Here is a 19,115-nt window from a genome sequence, read left to right on the forward strand (position 1 = left end):
GTCAATCAGGGTCCTGAACCCTAGAAATCCCTTCACCTCAACCTCTGCTATAATAAAAACTCTACCTTGCCTGGGCTCAGGGCTCTCTGCTCTCATTGCTGCTTCAGGCAGAGACCAAGCCCCAGAGCTTGGAGGTCATAAAGACCCTTTGCTTTTACAGGCAGGATTCGGTCTCTGTGGTGGTCTTTTGGGGGTCCCCATGATCTAGGCATAACAAGTGGAGACAGGATCTTGCCCCCCCCCCATTCAGCCTGAGGATTCGTAGAGGTAAGAAGTTTCTAGTGGCTGCTGCTCTGCCTCTCTGATCTTTCAGTTTTTAAACCCGTATCTGACTGCAGGTTTTTATTATTAAGACTAATTAGAATCATGCTTTAGTAATTGCTCAGGCCACAGTACCTTTCAGCAGCTCTTCCCCCTTCTCAGATACCCACCTACAAGAATCCTGCTGAGAGCAGTGTCTGTGAATCTCAAGAAACTCACAGGTGCAAAGTCTCTCAAAATTTCACTCTGGGGAATAAATTTACATCAAATGGGGGCCAGGGGGACAAATGGTCATACATTCTGCTCCCCATCTCTTTGACTGCTTCCTGCCTGGGATTCAGAAAGCTTGGCTACAGACTTATCCTGTAAAACCACCCTCACCTCAGAAAAATACGCGACCCCGACTTCTTCTTCATAGTCTCAATCAAACTGTTGTTTGTGGCTTTAATAACTCCTCAAATAAAATCTTTACTCCCAACAATCTATCTTAGAGTTCCTCTTGAACTCACATCTGAGTTTTTTCAGGGCCCCCATGGAAAATTAAGGGTAACTCCCTTTCTTAAAATCTGACTTTAATCACATATTCAAGACTACCTTGCCATGTAGCATAATATATTCACAGGCTCCAAGGACTGCTTATAACAGGCCCCCAGACCTTAGTATGCCCCCATGTTGTGGAATAATCTTTTTGTACACTGTGAAGAAATGTCACTCTGATTGGTTTAATAAAAAGCTGAATGGTCAACAGTTAGGCAGGATTTCCAGGCACAAAGGATGCAGGGAAAAAGAAGGGAGATAGTCCAGGGATGCAGAACAAAGAGCATGGGCATTACAAAGTAAAGGTAACTGAGCCACATCAAAGAACATAGATGAAAAGAAATGGGTTAATTTATGTCTTAAGAACTAGTTAGAAACAAGCCTAAGCTATCGGTCAAGCTTTCATAATTAATAAGAAGTCTCCATGTCATGATTTGGGAGCTCGCTAGCAGGACAGAGAAAGACTTGTTATACTCCCAGGCTTAGAGTTTGGAGGTAAGTACAGGTGCAAAGAAGCCATATAGTCAAAGCTTATCATGCCCCTGCCATTTATTGGAGATGCATTGCTCACCCAAGCTTTCTGCTCTGGAAAACATGATAGGATCTGCAGTTTTGAAAGATGACTACCTGAGCAAGAAACTGGGTTACAGGTTACTCACAAACTGTAGAACCAGTTTATGTGAGATTGATAAACAGCAAGCTCTAAACTGAAGCAAGGAAGAGGAGAACACACAGAGCTGAAGTTGAAAGAGATGGTGATGTAAGATCCATCAAGCTTTACTGCTGATTAAGGGTATGGTTAGTGACAAAGAAGGAAAGGGAAGTAGAGGAGGAATTGAGAGTTAGATGGAAATTTCTGGTATAGGAAGGAAATCTAACGTAAGGAGTTAATGCAGACAAAAGGAGAGGGTATGTTGATGAACCTGACCAACATTTGGTTAGGTTTCTTTTAGGCCTTTTCACAAGTGGCTGTCGTCCTTTGACATATCTAGGCCTATCTAGGCCCAGTGTTAACAAGAATCATCTAAGTTGGTATAAAATGAGTCTCCACCCTAGGTAACTGGTCACTCTCACCTGCCCCCAGCGAGGATGTGTTACCTTTGATGTATGTCACCTCTTCCTAATCTAATCTTCCATCCAATGACCACCCCCTTTGCCTATTGGCTCTAAATTCCACTCTTTATTGTGTCAGAACTTGGACCTGCTAGCTCAGAACTATGGTAAAAGTTCAGAATTATGGTAATAGTTCAGAACCACGGTAATAGTTCTGGACAATCTTTTCGCCCTTTCAACAGTGTCAGGATATTTTAACAGTGAAAAATCAAGACCTAAGGTTACTTCCTAGCCCTTCTAAATTTTAATTTGTGGAGTACAGACAAAGAGAAGGTGTCACCACTGCTGCAGATCACAGGGTTCAGCCAGGCTGCTCACGCCCAGACTGCTGTGCAGGCCGTTCCCAGGAACCGGGGTAACACGGAGCATGCGCAGAGGCTTGCTGAAAACGGGTGACGACCATCAAGCAAGCCATCAGGGACTCAACTCTGAGATCCAGCACTGAGACTAAAAGCCATGGACCTCCCCACAACCGCGAGAGCGGACCACAAAAGCAGAGCCGGCCCTCGCCGTCGCAGAGCGGCTCGCAGCTAGATTGCACAGAGCTCCAACGCGCCTCCTTCCCCTCCCGCCCACAGCCACGCCCTACTGCGCACGCCTAGGAGGCAGTCAACCCGCCCCGGGGAGTGCGTCATTTCCGCTGGGGCGGGGCGGAGGGCGGGGCGCGGCGCGGACGGGGCGGGGCGCGGAAGGGGCGGTGCTCGCCCGGCGGTGGTCTGTTTGGGTTCCGGGCGCCGCAGCTGCGCGAAGGCTGGACCAGCTGACGCGGACGTCAGCGTCGGCCGGAGGCGAGAGGCGGCCGCGGCGCCCGTGACCGACTGTGTCCCGGTGAGTGGCCGAGGGCCGGCGGGGTGGCAGGTGGCTTCCGCGGCGCCGACGCTCCGCCGGGCTCTCCCGCGGTCGTCGCTGGGGTGTTTGGGTTGGTTGCGTCCCGCCCCCGCCGGTGGTCCCGCCCGGCTACTCGGCCGGGTTGCGAGCAGGGTCCTGGACAGGGTGTTCTCTGGCAGTTCACTGGAGACTTCTTGACGGTTTCTGTGTTACAGATCGTCCTTGACCGGGCAACGTGCACCTTGTGTTTGGGGGAGCTGAATATTTTTCACTCCTCGGTGATTTATTTTTCTCTTCGTTCGCTATGATCGTATCCCAAACCGCTGTTGCTTAAGCAGAATCAGATGTGCGTGCCTTTTAAAAGATGAGGAAACATGTCTGAGTCATCAGGTTGCAGTGCCTCTTGTCCCTGTCATTTCTGTCATGATGCTGGGGGAAACCTGTTTCCACGCCCAGTACAGTAATAATTTTAAAGAAAAATGGTGACAGTCCAAGGAATATCTTAGCGATAGCTGTTGACATAAGCGACAATCATAGAATACGTTTAAAAATACCATTTTTATATCCAAGAACAGTTGTATTCTGGTGCTGAGTTCCTGATTGTAAGAAATATATTTTAGGCAGTCAAGATGGTGCATTACCACAACAAAGTATAAACAATGTTAAAATGTAAAGGTTTTTATAAAAGTACATTAGACTGAACTGAAACCTATGTTTTAGTGAGGCAGTTAATTGTATCAAATCCCATGTTGCTATTTTGTGAAATTGGGTATGCATATTAGCTGTACCTTCGACATAATGATGTCACTTCAAAGTTTTTGCTAATCCTTCTATTTTTTTTTAATTTTGTTTTTCTATTTCTACATCTCATTTTAAAATCTTGCTAGCAGTGGCCCTCCTCGTTAATGATGTTGAATTAAAGAAAGGATCGGTTTCTCTAGTTTATATTAATAGGTATTCATATGCAAAATTGATACAAGAACAGCCTGTACTTGGAGTTGTTTTCCTCAGCCAGCAAACACGGGATTTGTTGCTTCATTTGGGGAACATACCTTTGTGGAAAGGTCAGAGCTAGACTCCTGTTTCATCTCAGTACCATCTCTTTACTCCACATTTCTTGTATTGTATTCTGTTCAGTACCCATTGCTTTAAGAAGTTACTGCTGAATTTTATAGACGTCTTTCCTTCAGTGCTTTCTGGTTTGCTTCAGGGCTTTTTCTTCCTGTTCCCAACTTTGGATGCCACTCAAAGCACTATCCACATTTTTCTCCCCAAACCAAGAGTTTTAACTTTTGAAATCAAAGTTTTACTAATAGGCCCATGGATATCCTGAAATGTCAAAAATATAAGGTGTGTTTGTAGCTAAGCATTTTTCAAAAGTAAAGAGCTTGAAAAGCTCATTTTTGTTAGGTCCTGTTCATTCAAATACTGCAGGCCATCCCTTGGTAAACCCTTTTGACCTTATGGTTCAGTTGTCAGTGTGCTGATTATTTCATACATAAATGCAGTCTCTGCATTTGTTTCAGTGCCCTATCATTACTTAACTCTGAAATCCAAATGTGGCATTTTTTCCTCTATGTTTGTTTTGAAAACGTAGAGGTCTCTTGACAGCTTCTCCTTATGCCACTGGTGCCTGTCACCAAGTCCTTTTTTTCTTTCTAAAAAAATATTTATTTTTATCTTTAATTATGTGTATATGTATGTGTCTGTCTGTAGCTAATGCAAACTTGAGTGCAAGTGTCTTCAAATACTAAAAGAAAGTGTTGGATCTCTTGGGCGGTGCAGACAGTTGTGAGCTGGAAACTGTAGCAGCCTGATGTGGGTTCTGGGAATGGAAATCTAGTCCTCTAGAAAAAGAGCACACATTTTAACCTCAGAGCCAGCTAGCTTTCCAGCCCCAAATCTTTATCTTATATATCTTTATTTTCTCCTCAGTTCAAAATGGCTCGCAGTATACCTCATTTCTGCATTCTTGCACCATTACTGTATTCAGACCCTTGTTGCTTTTTTGGGTGTATCATTGCAATTATTAAGTGACTATTTATATATGTTTATCTTTTGAGTTTTTTGGGGGGGCGGGGGTTGAAACAGGATTTCTGTGTAACCACTCTACTTGTCCGGGAAACTCATTCTGTACACCAGGCTGGCCTTGAACTCAGAGAGATCTGTCTGCCTCCCAAGTGCTGGGATTAAAGCCATGTGCCACCACCGCCCAGCTATGTGTGTATATTCATTCCATCCACAATTGGAAGCATTTCCTTAGTCCCTTACTGTCTTTGGTTAAAACTCCACTCCTTCCCCCGGAGTCGAACTGTCTCCCTTTCTGCTTACACCTTCACTGTGTCCATAGCTAGCTCTGTTCTTTCCTGCTCTTGTCCCATTTTATAGCACTCCTCACTTTTCCTTTCTTCTCTCTACTTTTGCTGTGTCTTTTGTTGTGCTTGAATTTCCTCTGGAAACATTTTCTAGTGCTGACATTTGTTCCGTAGCAGTGAAGCTTGCTGCACATTTCTGTGTTAAGTCATTGTTGATTGATAGTTGTGGTTTCTGATAGGTTTAATTAGTGTCTTGCTTTGTTCACAAAATCATCTTTCTGTAATACTTTCCATTTTGGGGGCTTTATATTCTATATACTGATGCAAAATTGATAGGTATATATTCGTAATTAGGTAATTATATCTTCAAATCTTTTAAAGCACTTTATGGGGTGTGTGTGTGTGTATGTGTGTGTGTGTGTGTGTGTGTGTGTGTGTGTGTGTGTGAATGTGGGTGTATGGATGTCTCAGAAATTGGATCTTTCTACAGTGAGTTGTAGATACTGAACCCAGATCTTCTAGTTTGCATGGCAAATACTTTTACCAGCTGAGTGAGATTGCTGGCCCAAGATGACAGTCTTTCTGGAAAGAAGCAATGCAGACTGCATGTATAATCATAGTCTGGGTCTGCATTGGTCTCTCTTCTGCCTCAGTCTTGGATTGATCATTGTGAATCTTAATATGCCTTCAACCACCTTCAATATAAAAAGCTCATTCTGTCACCAGAATGTTGCTTGCTTTTCTTCTGTCTAGAATTTTTTTTTAATCAAGATTCTCACAAGAATTCATTTCCTCACTTCATTCAGAGAGCCACAAAAATGCCAAAGTATCAGTTCTTCTGGCTGTCCCATGTAATTAGTATTCTTTGTGCCCTTCCCTTTCTGCTTTAATTCATGACACTATTGTGAGCACAAATTAATACGCATCTGTTTGTTAGTAGTTTGCGGTGATCTACAAAACTGTCTGAAGGTGCATAAGTAAATAGGTTATCTTCTTACTGTTATGTGCCCCCTTTTTATCTTGTGCAAGGTGTTTCCCTTAAATATTCTGTATCAGGCTTTTATTTGTACTTTTTTACTGTAAGGGATATCATCATTCCCAAACTTCTCCCAATCCTTATCAGTAGGTTATAATTATATTTGAGAGCTAGTATATAGCTAGGAGTATTCATTTCCAACATTTTAGTCTCCTTCTTTATTCCTGGTTGCTCTTTTTTTTTTTTGCCTCTAGTATTTTTATTCTTCCTGTTATCTCTGGACATTTAGCCTTACTTAATTTCTAAATTAAGTCCTATTTGTAAAGCTTGCTTGCACATTTTCCTGCTGGCTATGTGTGCAGATCCTCTCTAGGTGATAGTTCATTCCATGGCATGTTTTGTAATCTTTCTGAGTTAATGTTCATTGGTGGTTGCCCCTTGCCCAACATTTGGGAGGTGACTTTACTTTGGAGTTTTAGTTGTCTCTGCTGGAATTACATGTAATTAACCAGCTCTGACCAGTTTTCATTTGCATAGCACCTCATCAGGTCTTGTAGGTTACGTTGTACTGGTTTTAAGCATGGCTTTTTTTTTTCATGCTAGGTTCATGTAGCTAGAACCCAGGGCTTTCTGCATGCTAGGTAAGTAAGTATTTTGCCAGCTAAACTATATCCTCAGTCCCACAGCATGACTTCTTATCTACATGTACTTTATCAGGTATTTCTGTGTGGTGGAAGATGCCAACTGAACTTATCACATTCACTGCAAGTTCCCTGAACCACAGAAGAGTGAGACAGGAAGGCAGACAGGCTTATGTCCTTCCTATTCTTCCTCTGCACAGTGAGTGTGTTACAGTGTGTAAACCTACAATGTAGAAAGGATTTAGTTCAGACTTTCCTTCTCTGCATAGCTTCAGCCAGTCCTTGTTTTGATTTTCTCAGTATAACTTTGTACTTCTTTCTTATAAGCTACATCCTGAATAAAACTGCATTGCTTGACTCTTGGAAGGTACTCTTTGTGCTTTATTGCATACTTATTTATTTACTTATTTATTTGTGTGTGTGTGTGTGTGTATGTGTGTGTGTGTGTGTGTGTGTGTTTTAACATTAGAATTCTCTCCTCGTCTTTCCATTGAGTTTCCATTGCAATTTTAATGGTGTGTGTGTGTGTGTGTGTGTGTGTGTGTGTGTGTGTGTGTATTACACAGTATCTTGTCCTGTAGTCCTGGCTAGTTTCAAACTTGTAGTTTTCCTGCCACAGTTTCTTGAGTGTTGACATTACAGGCATATGCCACTATGCTTAGAACTTTTATTGTTTTAACCAATCATTTCAGATGATTCCATTGTTTTCCTTTCCTAGCACGTTAGTCATAGCTTTAAAAGAGTACATTTGTTGTGCGCACTTGCATATAATAGCCTATGATGGTCAGAGGACAACTTTGGGAGTCAGTCAAACCCAGGTCATCAGGCTTTAGCAGCAAGTTCCTTTATCTACTTAGCTAACCCACTAACCCTCACCCATATCTTAAGAAAAAAAAAAATTAGTGCTTGCTCTTAGAGTTTGTAATATATAGATGAAACTAATCTAAATGCATTTAAAAATAACACTGTGTACTTCATCGATAATATGAGTAACTTACAATAACATAGTAACCCTCCTGTCTTCCTCCTTTCCCTTGTACCATCATTCCACCAATATATGAGCACTGAACCTCTACAATTAAAATCAAGCCTCTCTCTTTAGTTCATATTAATTGTGTAAAGTAATGATATTTGTTGTGACATTCTCATACACGCATATAGCCTTTCATCACCCCACTCCATGGCTCTTGTTACATGGTCTCCCCACCCTCTCTCCTCCCACCTTGTCCTCGTTCCTTTCTTTTCCCTTAATAGTTTACCTTTTACTTTTATGCCATGTCACTCTCACCCCTCGGATTCCACTGCAAGAGAAAACTTGTGATACTTTTCTGAGACTGGATTATTTTGTTTAATATGGTATTACCAGTTCCGTGTGTTTTCCATCAAGTGACATTGACTGTTTTGCGTTAAGGATGAATAATACTCTATTGTGTGTCTGTATACAACATTGTACTTGAGTTGATTTCTATAACTTGGCTGTTGTAAATAATAAGACAGGATAGAATGACATGGAAAGAGAAAGGGGCTTCTCACTATGGTCTTTGAAAAGATTGCCTATGATTTCTTTGACTGGTTTCAAATTCTCAATAAGTTAAGGTCTTTGATTCCATTTTGAATTGAGTTTTATGTAGGGATCTCGCTACATGTTTCTCTATAAGTATACCCAGCTTTCAAAAGAAACCATTCATTCATTCATTCATTCATTCATGTGGGAAGGTTGATGCACATGTGGTATTCAATGGACAATTGGCTGGAGTTTGTTCTTCACATTCACTATGTGAGTCCAGGGGATTGAACTCATCATCATGGTTGGTAGCAAGTGCCTTTGCCCACTGAGCCATCTCATTGGCCCACATACCCAGTTTTCTAAGTACATTTGCTACGGAGGTTGTCTTTATTTTATTTTATTTTACATTTTATAAAATCTTTATTGAGGGCTGTAGAGATATCAAGAGCACTGGCTGTTCTTCCAGAGGTCCTGAGTTCAATTCCCGCAACCACATGGTGGCTCACAACCATCTGTAATGAGATCTGGTGCCCTCTTCTGGCCTGCAGGGATACATGCAGACAGAACACTGTATACATAATAAATGAATAAATCTTTGTAAAAAATCTTTTTTTATAACTTTTTTTTTTGTTTTTTTTGAGACAGGGTTTCTCTAGCTTTGGAGCCTGTCCTGGACTAGCTCTGTAAACAAGGCTGGCCTTGAACTCACAGAGATCCACCTGCCTCTGCCTCCCGAGGATTACAGGCATGCGCCACCACCGCCTGGCCTTTAAAACATTTTTATTTATTTATTATGTGTACAGTGTACTGCCTGCATGCCAGAAGAAGGCACAAGATCTCATTGTAGATGGTTGTGAGCCACCATGTGGTTGCTGGGAATTGAACTCAGGACCTCTGGAAGAACAGCCAGTGCTCTTAACCTCTGAGCCATCTCTCCAGCCCCCTAAAAAAAATCTTTATTGACAAATAATTCACGTGGTATACAATTTGCCTGTTTGCACAATTTGATAGACTTTAGTCTAGCATCCTCATAGGCCTCATGACACCATCACCACTTTCTGTTTTAGAACATTGCTGTCTTCAATTTCATACACACATATAATGTATGGTGATTACATTCCACCTTATTTTTTTAAATGAACATGATATTTGCAATTGTAACCATTTTTAAGTTCATAATTCAGTGGCATGAATTATATTCAAGATAGTAATTACATTCATGATATTCATTAATTACACTCATATTAATTACATTTGTGGTATTCATTGATTACATTTGCAGTATTCATTCAGTATCTATATTTATGATACAATTTATTACATTCATGATACTGTGTCCTGATACTGCTGTCCATTTGTGGGGCTTTTCCATCACACAAAACAGAAACTCTGTACTTAGGAAATCATTGCTCTATATTCCTTTCTTCTCTATCTTGAGATAATGTCTAATCTTTCTGTCTCTATGAATTTGTATATTCTATATATTTCATGTAATACAATTCTATAGTATTTGTTCTTTTTATAATGTAAAAACATTTTATGTACAACTACAGGAGAAATAATACACAGATAGTTTAAACATAAAAACAGGTTATACACGCCTTTAATACCAGCACCCGGAAGGCAGAGACAGGCGGATCTCTGAGTTCGAGGCTAGCCTGGTCTACAGAGCGAGTTCCAGGAAAGGTGCAAAGCTACACAGAGAAACCCTGTCTTGAACCCCCCCCCCCACAAAAAAAAACAGGTTATAATTCAAAAGTCCAGGGTTATTTGAAACTGGAAAACATTTTCTCTGTAGAAAATAGTAAAAATGATAACATTTCCCAATAAGCCCTTTTAAGCCAAATAATAGCTGAATTATAATATAAATACTGATTAGATTCTGGGATACAGAAGAAACCTATCTTCATCTGTCCAGAGAGCTATGTTTTACTTAAGTTGTGTGAGTGAGATTCCTAGTCATCTTTTTTACTGTTTGATGTATGGCAGATATTTTTCTATAGTCTAATCCATAATCTAAAAAGATTTTAGCCTTCCCTCCTGAGAGTACAGCCAGCATTTCCTTTCATCAGCTTGATAAGGTACAAATTCTTATCCTAATAGTGAAATGTTTCACTAAAGCTTGTTATAAACCACAGTCATCCTAGGATCCTCCCTGCTAGGTAGCCTCCCTGGATCCATGGGTTGCAGTCTGATTGTCCTTTGCTTTATATCTAGGATCCATTTATGAGTGAGTACATACCATGTTTGTCCTTCTGAGTCTGAGTTACCTCACTCAGGATGTCATTATCTAGTACCATCCATTTGCCTGCAAATTTCATGATGTCATTGTTTTTCAGAGGTTGTCTTTAATATGTATTTTTGGTCTCTTTCTCAAGAATCAGTGCATGGATTATTTCTTGACTCTGTTCTGTTCCATCTACTGGCATGTCTGTTTATGTTAATACTGTGCTTTTGTTACAGCTCTAGAGTCCATTTGCTTTTGCACAGGATTACTTTGGCTATTTTGAATTTTAGGATTTTTTTTCTACTTCATAAAAAGTATTATTGGTATTTTGGTGGGAACACATTGAATCTGTATATGTCTTTTAGTAATAAAGGCATTTTAATTATATTGATTGTGCTACTTTATGACTGTGGAAGGTCCTTCTACATTATAGTGTTTTAATTTCCTATTTATTCAGTATTTTTTATTTTTTACGGTAGAGGTCTGTTATCTGCTTTGGTTTACTTATAGGTATTTTCTTTGGAGTTGGTGGCTATTGTGAACGGAATTAATTTCCTTTTTTTTTTTTTTCTTAGCAAGTTCATTGTTGGTACATAGAAAAGCTACTGATTGGGTAGGACTAGGTGCAGGTTTATAAACCTACCTGCCAGAGAGCTGAGAGAGTAAGATTACAAGCTCAAGCCTAGCATGGCTACAGAGTGAATTCAAGGTCACTCTGTTCAATTTAATGAGAGTATCAAAATGAATTAAAAAAGAGACTTGGGCATATTATCTCAGTGCTACAAAACTAGTACATACATATGGTAGCATACAAGAAACCATAGGAGAAAAGTAGTAATTTTGAGTGTGACTTCTTGTTTTTCTAAGATCTTGAAGTATATTAGCAAGTTATTGATTTGTTGCTACTCTGATTTCTAAATGCGGATGTTCATAGCTATGTGCTTCACTCTTTAAACTTATCTATGCTATATTCTGTATGTTATGATAAGTTGAGTTTTCATTTTCATTTGATTCTATGAACTGACCTCCCCATTCTATGAGGATCCATTAATCATTGAAAAGTGTATTTTCTAATACCCATATTTTTTGTTACTCTTGCTGTTTATTTCTAGATTTCTTCCATTATGATCTGATAAGATACAAGAATTTTTAAAAATTGGTTAGGATTTGCTTTGTGGCCTAAAATAGGGCATATTTTAAAGGAAGTTTCTTGAGTTTCTGAGGAGAATGCATTTTCCACAGCTGTGGGTGAAATATTCTTCAGAGTATGTTAAGCCCTTTTGATATCTGGTCAAGTTTTTGTCTGAAGCTTCTTTGTAAATTTGAGGGTCAGTTCTGAAACATTCTAAGTAGGATATTAAAGTCATATGCATTATTGTTCAGAACCTGTCTGCTTATGACCATTAATGTCCGTCCATTTTTATGAAGTCTGGTGCACCAAGATTGATTCGTGTGTATTACACTCACTGCATGCTATTAATGGATTATCCCTTTTATAGAGTTCCCTTCTTTGCATTTTCAGACGAACTTGACGTCAAGCCTTCTTGGTCAGTTATGAACTAGCTTCCCCTGCTTGCTTTCAGATACCATTTGCTTGAATATCACTTTCCATCCATTGCCCTTGACAATGAAGCAAGTTTATTGCAGAGAGAAAACAATTTTTATCTTAATTGGTGAATCTTGTTTTTCATTTTTAGTTTGTTTTAAAGCAGTGATTCGCAACCCTCCTAATGCTGTGACCCTTTAATGCAATTCCTCATGTGTGGTGACCCCTAGACCATAAAATTATTTTCATGGAAAATGTTATGAATTGTAATATACATATCTTATCTTTACCAGTGTATTTGGGAATCATGACCCACAGGTTGAAAACAAATGTTTTATTAGCAACTGCATCTCCTGTAGCCCTGGCTATCCTTGTATATAGCTAAAGGTGACTTAAAACTTCTAGTCCTCATGCTTCTACCTCCTGAGGACTAGGGTAAGAGGTATGCACTGTCATTCCAGTGTTTGCAGAGCTAGGGATTGAACCCCAGGACTTTATCCATGCTAGGCAAACATTTGTCATATGAACTTCAGTTTCGGCTTTTTTTTTTTTTTTTTTTTTTTTTTGGTTTTTCGGCACAGGGTTTCTCTGTAGCCTTGGAGCCTGTCCTGGACTAGCTCTGTAGACCAGGCTGGCCTCGAACTCACAAAGATCCACCTGCCTCTGCTTCCCGAGTGCTGGGATTACAGGCGTGCACCACCACCACCTGGCTGGTTCTGGCTTTTTTTAAATTGAAAGTTAAGACAATTTACATTCAAGGTATTTTTTAAATAACTTTTATTTTATTTTTGACAACTTCATTTGTGTATAAAGTATATTTTGGTTATTGTAACTACCCACTCTCTCTAAACTTCCTTCCCATTCTTATTTTAACCACCCATACACACAAATCCCTTTCTCACATTCCTCTCTTTCTCTGAAGCCCACAGAGTTCATAGATTTAGAACTATTCTTTGGAAACTGATGGGCTTCTCAGTGGGTACACAGCTGAAGACAAAGACTGCTCCTCTTCAGTCTATTGGCAGGGATAGGTAGAGCTCCATTATCTTTGACTGATTATTGGTAAGTACAGTTGTCTATAGTGTAGGCAGAGTTTCTCTGTCCCAGCAGCCACTCCCAAATAAACGACAGGGAGACTTCCTATTATGAAAGTTCAGCCAATAGCTTATGCTTGTTACTACTAGCTAACTCTTACATTTTAAATTAACCGATTTTTCTTACTTACCCTTTGCCACGTGGCCAGTACCTTCTTTCAACACAGCACATTCATCGTGCTTCTCTCCTGGGATTCCTCTTACTTACTCTGCCCTGCTTTTTCCCGGCATTATCTCTGCCGCGAAAATCCTGCCTAGATATCAGCCAATCAGCTTTTTATTAGCAATGAGAGCAACAGATTTTCACAGTGTACACAAGGATTATTCCACAGCAGTCAAGGCCCATTGCAGACAGCCACAGCTGCTATGAAGTCGTGATTCTTGGCTGCACTTTGTCCGGAAGACAGCGTTTCCTAGTCCTTCTCCCTGTCTTTTGGCTCTTACTCTTTCTGGCTCTTCTTCTTCTGTGATGATCCCTGAGCCTAAAAGTAGGACTAAGCATAAGCACTCAGCGTCACTTATTCTCAGTTCCTTTGTTCATCTGTTCTTGGGCACTGTTCTCTGCACCATTTTCTGGACTGTTGTTCATTGCAAAGAGAAACTTTCTGATTAAGGCAGGAAGTCTGTGCATATAAAAATAAGTGTTCTCAGGCTTTCTAATGAAGATACCAATGTTCTGGGCCCACCCTGCCATCACTGGTCATAATAGCAAGTCTCCGCTTCACCCTACACCACTTCATTCATTCTTGCTAGGTTCCTCAGTTATTCAAAGGGTCAAATACATTTTGCATGGAAAACTGCAGTTACACAATTAACATTTAAAATTTGTTGGCTCTTTCTATGTTTGTCTCCCTTATGTGTCTCCCACTGGAATGTAACATTCTGTAACTCAAACTGTTCTGAGAACAAGGAAAGACAATTTGTAAAAGAACTTAAAAAAAAAAATCCAAGTAAGAGTGAAGTTTACCTGGGGCCTGCAACAGATAAGAATTTTGTAGCTTCACAGTGTGAACATGTGTCCTTAAGTTACATCGTAGTGTAATTTGGAATTAACTTTCCTTTAACAAATCCATAAATTAGTATATTGATTGCTTTGACTCATAACATTAAGGAAAGATTTTTGTATTATAAAGTAAGATTTTCATCCTAAAGTATTTCACTTTTACTTGTAATATTAAGGGAAGATTTTTATATTGTAAAATAAGATATTTAATCTAAATACAAACCTAAAGACCAAAATATGTCACCAACAAGTTTGTAAAAGCTAAACTGTAAACATATTCTATATTCACTATATTTATATATATGCTATTTAAAGCTCTCTGGGTAAATATTAAATACACTAACATAAAATCAAAACGTAACTTTTGTGCTAGCAAAATGTCTCAGTGGGTAAAAGCATTTGCCCCCTATCTTGATAACCTGAGTTTGAGCTCTAGGGAACATGTGATAGAAGGAGAGAAGCAACTCCCACAAGTTGTCCTCTGACATACACACTACTTACCCACTAAACTTAATAAGAAAATTGAAAACTTTTAACTTTCTGATTAAAAAACAATGCTTTGGTTTTACAAAAAAAGGCATAGAAAACAAGGGTTTTGTTTTGTTTTGTTTGGTTTGGTTTGGTTTGGTTTTTCGAGACAGGGTTTCTCTTTGTAGCTTTGCGCCTTTCCTGGAACTCACTTTGTAGACCAGGCTGGCCTCGAACTCACAGAGATCCACCTGCCTCTGCCTCCTGAGTGCTGGGATTAAAGGCGTGCACCACCAATGCCTGGCAGGATTTCATGTTGTATCCCTCTACCAAACGAGGTATTTAAGACTGAACAATTGTATTTTATCCAAATGACTCTGACACAAGGATATAATGATGTGTTAGTGCTAGTCTGTCAGTCTGTTTTCCCAGTGGACTAAAGCTTGCCCTTGATGGAAAATCACATCCTTAGCAGTAGGAAAAATTCTATTAGAGCAGGCATTCCTGTTAAAGTACATCATAATTATTAAATCACTTTAGTAAACAAATGTTTAAATCTGTTTATAAAGTTTGGCCTATTATACAACATTTTATTGTGTTTATCATTCAGTCTTCTGGGTTAGTTCTACCAACAAATGGCTCTACAAAAATTTTAATTGTCAGAATTGACAAAAGCTTTTGACTTCCTTAGCCAAATACATTATTTTCAGTCTAAGATCTACACCTTTTTGAAAATGTCAGTTTTCTTCTTATAAAATAATTAATGAAAATAAAGACTAGCTGGGTGGTGGTGGTGCACACTTTTAGTCCTAGCACTCAGGAAGTAAAGACAGGAAGATTTCTGTGAGTTCGAGGCCAGCCTGGTCTACAGAGAAAGTTCCAGGACAGCCAAGGCTACAAAGAAAAACCCTGTGTCAAAAAAACCAAAAGAAAAAGAAAAAGAAGAAAAGAATGACTAGAGCCATCTTTGCTAATGGAAGTATGTACTATTACAAGGGACTTAAATATAAATTTTTTTTATCTTTTTTTTTTTTTGAGCTGAGGATCGAACCCAGGGCCTTGCACTTGCCAGGCAAGCATTCTACCACTGAGCTAAATCCCCAACCCTTAAATATAAATTTCAAAATTCAAAATTTATTAGTCTTTCTACAGTGAGCTACCAAAATACAAAGAACTAAGTGAAAGTAGGCTAAAGCTAGGGGATTTTGTCAATTAAAAAGATGTAACACAAAAGATTCAAAAGATTCTCTTCAGTCTGGTTGTAGAATTGGGGTTGGAGAGAGGGCTCAGCAGTTAAAAGCTCTTTGTAATTACTTACTGCTTTAAGTAAGATTGTCTGAGATACTTCAGACTCTGGTATGCTTTCCTGAATGTAAAAGCAATGCTCGTCTTGCCTCTAGCAAACTGCAAATGAAGATCATGCTGTTATGTTCTCTTAGTGGTCATGGTTTTCTGGTTATGGTTTGCTTGGTTACATTTTCCTCCTCCTAAAGCAAGTCTTCATGTTTAAGTCACAGTCTTCGTTACTTTCACCAGAGCCCTCTCTTCTATCATGTTTTATTGTATTTTTAAATGGGCAAAGTCTTATTTTAGATATCCCAAAAGAAACTCCAGAGCTGGAGAGATAGCTCAGCAGTTAAGCGCACTTGTATTTGCAGAGGACCTGGGATCAGTTCCTAGCACTCACATGGTGGCTGGTGATCATCAGTAACTCCATTTCCAGGGGGATATGAAGCCCCAAGCACCAGGCACTCAGCTGTTGCACATGCATACATGCAGGGAAAACACTCTTATACAGCAAATAAAATAAATACAAAAATAAAAAAGAAGCTCTGTTTGGGGGCCACTCCTGTTTTAAATCCAAACTTTCAAAGCCCCGAACAATGAAACTTCTTTCTGCTAAGAAGGGAAAAAAAATTATTAAGGCTAACCTATTGAAACTTGCTATTGATTTTAACAGAATTGTTGTATTACAAATTAAAGGCTCGCTGGGTGGTGGTGGCGCACGTCTTTAATCCCAGCACTCGGGAGGATCTCTGTGAGTTCGAGGCCAGCCTGGTCTACAGAGCGAGATCCAGGACAGGTTCCAAAACTACACAGAGAAACCCTGTCTCGGAAAAAAACAAAAACAAAAACAAAAACAAAAAACAAACAAAAAACAAAACAAAGGCTCAGGGAAGCCTTTAGTAGTTAGGTATAGTTATAGATATAGACACAGTCAAGTGTCCATGTAACTTACAGTAACTTTGACTGCTGACTCCTATTTAAGGCTACCTAAAGGTTTTGGGTTGGCTGTTTTTTTTTTTTTTTTTCCAAACTGTGAAAGAAAATCAGATATAATGACAATACCATTTATGGTTCTGCATATCTTGAGAACCCATGGTGTTTGTTGTCGCTTGTTTTCTCTCTTACTTTTGAGATAGCATTTCCCTTCGTAGCCCTGGCTAGAGACCAGGCTGGTCTTACACTCACGGAGATCCTCCTGACTAATACTTCCAAGTATTAGGATTAGAGACTTGGGTCACCTTACCCTACAAGTGAGTGTTTCTTGATTAAAAAGGTTGAAGGTGTCCCAGTAGAATACATGTATGTACACCCAATATGCATATATTGCTAATGAGAAGTAAATAGACAGTATTGCAGAGTGAGTCTTTTTTCCATTTCTTGAACATAAAATTTAAAAATGAGATTTAGCTATGCTGACAAAATCTAGAAAAGTCTTGATTTCAAGTCAGACCTCATTTCTCTCTTGTCACTAATAATATTTCATATCTGGGGAAAAAGACAATTTTGTTAAAAAGAAATGAAAAGAGACACTGTACTGTTTTCTGATTCTTTCTGTAATGTGACTATCCATTTATTTCCCCAAACTGAAATCTGATATACTATTAACATCATAAGTAAGACAGATGAAATTAGTAATTACAAATAAAACTTAACAGTACTTTAGATATTAAATACAAGTCTAAAATAAGAGCTAGGAATTCCACAGGAGATTATAGCTACGGAATCCATCTTCCCTGCCCCCTTCAAATAAATGAAAATTGAAAACTAGTAACATGTCTCAGATACTCCAAACATCAAATGAATTATTTCATAGAGGACAAATAACTGTAAACATAGTCAATCGAGTTAGAGTATGATTCAGGTTGGAAACAAGTTAAAATGCCTGCCTCTCTTATCTGCTACCTTTCTTTCTTTAGACCATATTGTGTCCTTGATTATTTAACTTTATATATAATCCCATATTTATGTCTAGGGCTGGAGAGATGGCTCAGTGGTTAAGAGTACTTGTTGCTATTATGGAGGACCTGGATTCAGTTCACAGCATCCACATGGTGGCTCACAACTGTTTGTAACTTTGACATTCTCTTCTGGCTTTCATGAGCACTGGATGTGTACATGGTTCACAGACATACATGGTAAACACCCATACACATAAAATAAAAACGATTTATATAATATACACATCATTTCATTTATTTCAGATACAGAAAATAGAAGAAGAAAAAAGATCAGACCCAGATCCTTGTGTCTGATAGATTTGATGGCATACAAGGGTTATTCTTTAATGACTTTGCCAGCAAGTTCATGAAGACTGCCCTCTGTTTACTAGCCTGGCATTTATCAGAGGTTAGGAGAGATGAGCTTGCAAGGGTCACCCTGAGCTGAAGACCCCAGAAAGAAACAGCATCCTTTAAAGATGTACAAGCTCGAATGACTGATTACAACTTCAGGAAAGAAAACAGAATATACAGATCCAGGACAGTTTTAGTTAAGAGTTCCTATGGCTGGGCTCAGACACCATGACCAGAGCAACTTGGGGAGGAAAGGGTTTATTTATCTTACACTCCCATACCATGTTCATCATCAAAGGAAGTCAGGACGGCCTCAAGTGGTGCAGGAACCTGGAGGCAGGAGGGTGCTACTTACTGGCTTGCTTATCATGGCTGGCTCAGCCTGCTTTCTTAATAGAACCCAGCACCACCAGCCCAGGGATAGCACTGCCCACCATGGGCTGGGACTTCCCTCATATTACTAATTAAGAAAATACCCTGGCTTGCCTACAACACAGTTTTATGGAGGCAGTTTCTTTCTTTCTTTCTTTTTTTTTTTTTTAAGCTGAGGATCAAACCCAGGGCCTTGCGCTTGCTAGGCAAGCGCTCTACCACTGAGCTAAATCCCCAACCCGGAGGCAGTTTCTTAATTGAGGTTCCCCCTCCCCCTCTCAAATAATTTAGCTTGTGTCAAGTTGATATAAAACTATGTCGCATCAAATTATCCTGAGCTGTTTTTAGTTTCTCTGAAAGCCATTCATTGCTCAACCCCATGTCTGACCTAGTATACTCTAACTGCCAAGGCATTTAAAATGTTTTTTTGTTTGTTTGTTTGTTTTGGTTTTGGTTTTGGTTTTGGTTTTTCGAGACAGGGTTTCTCTGTGTAGCTTTCCTGGGACTCACTTGGTAGCCCAGGCTGGCCTGGAACTCACAGAGATCCATCTGCCTCTGCCTCCCGAGTGCTGCAATTAAAGGTGTGCGCCACCACTGCCCGGCCTTAAAATGGTTTTTAACAGATCACTGATGTTATTATTTGACTGTC

The 19,115-nt window shown here is 39.5% G+C and overlaps 1 protein-coding gene across 3 annotated transcripts in view; it reads left to right on the forward strand.

Annotated features, from left to right (window-relative positions):
• Positions 1-2,598: 2,598 nt before the first annotated feature.
• Positions 2,599-19,115, forward strand: part of Pnpla8 (patatin like phospholipase domain containing 8) — a 60,973-nt gene continuing 44,456 nt past the window's right edge. For 2 of the 3 annotated variants that reach the window (XM_036205972.1, XM_036205974.1), the window contains exon 1: positions 2,599-2,739. The gene's annotated coding sequence lies outside the window, so the exon portion shown is untranslated. Of the gene's footprint in view, positions 2,740-6,747; positions 6,871-19,115 lie in introns of all 3 variants that reach the window. The other variant, XM_036205973.1, reaches the window with a different exon arrangement.

Source organism: Onychomys torridus, chromosome 14 (assembly GCF_903995425.1).
Source record: "Onychomys torridus chromosome 14, mOncTor1.1, whole genome shotgun sequence".
Classification (NCBI taxonomy): Eukaryota; Metazoa; Chordata; class Mammalia; order Rodentia; family Cricetidae; genus Onychomys; species Onychomys torridus.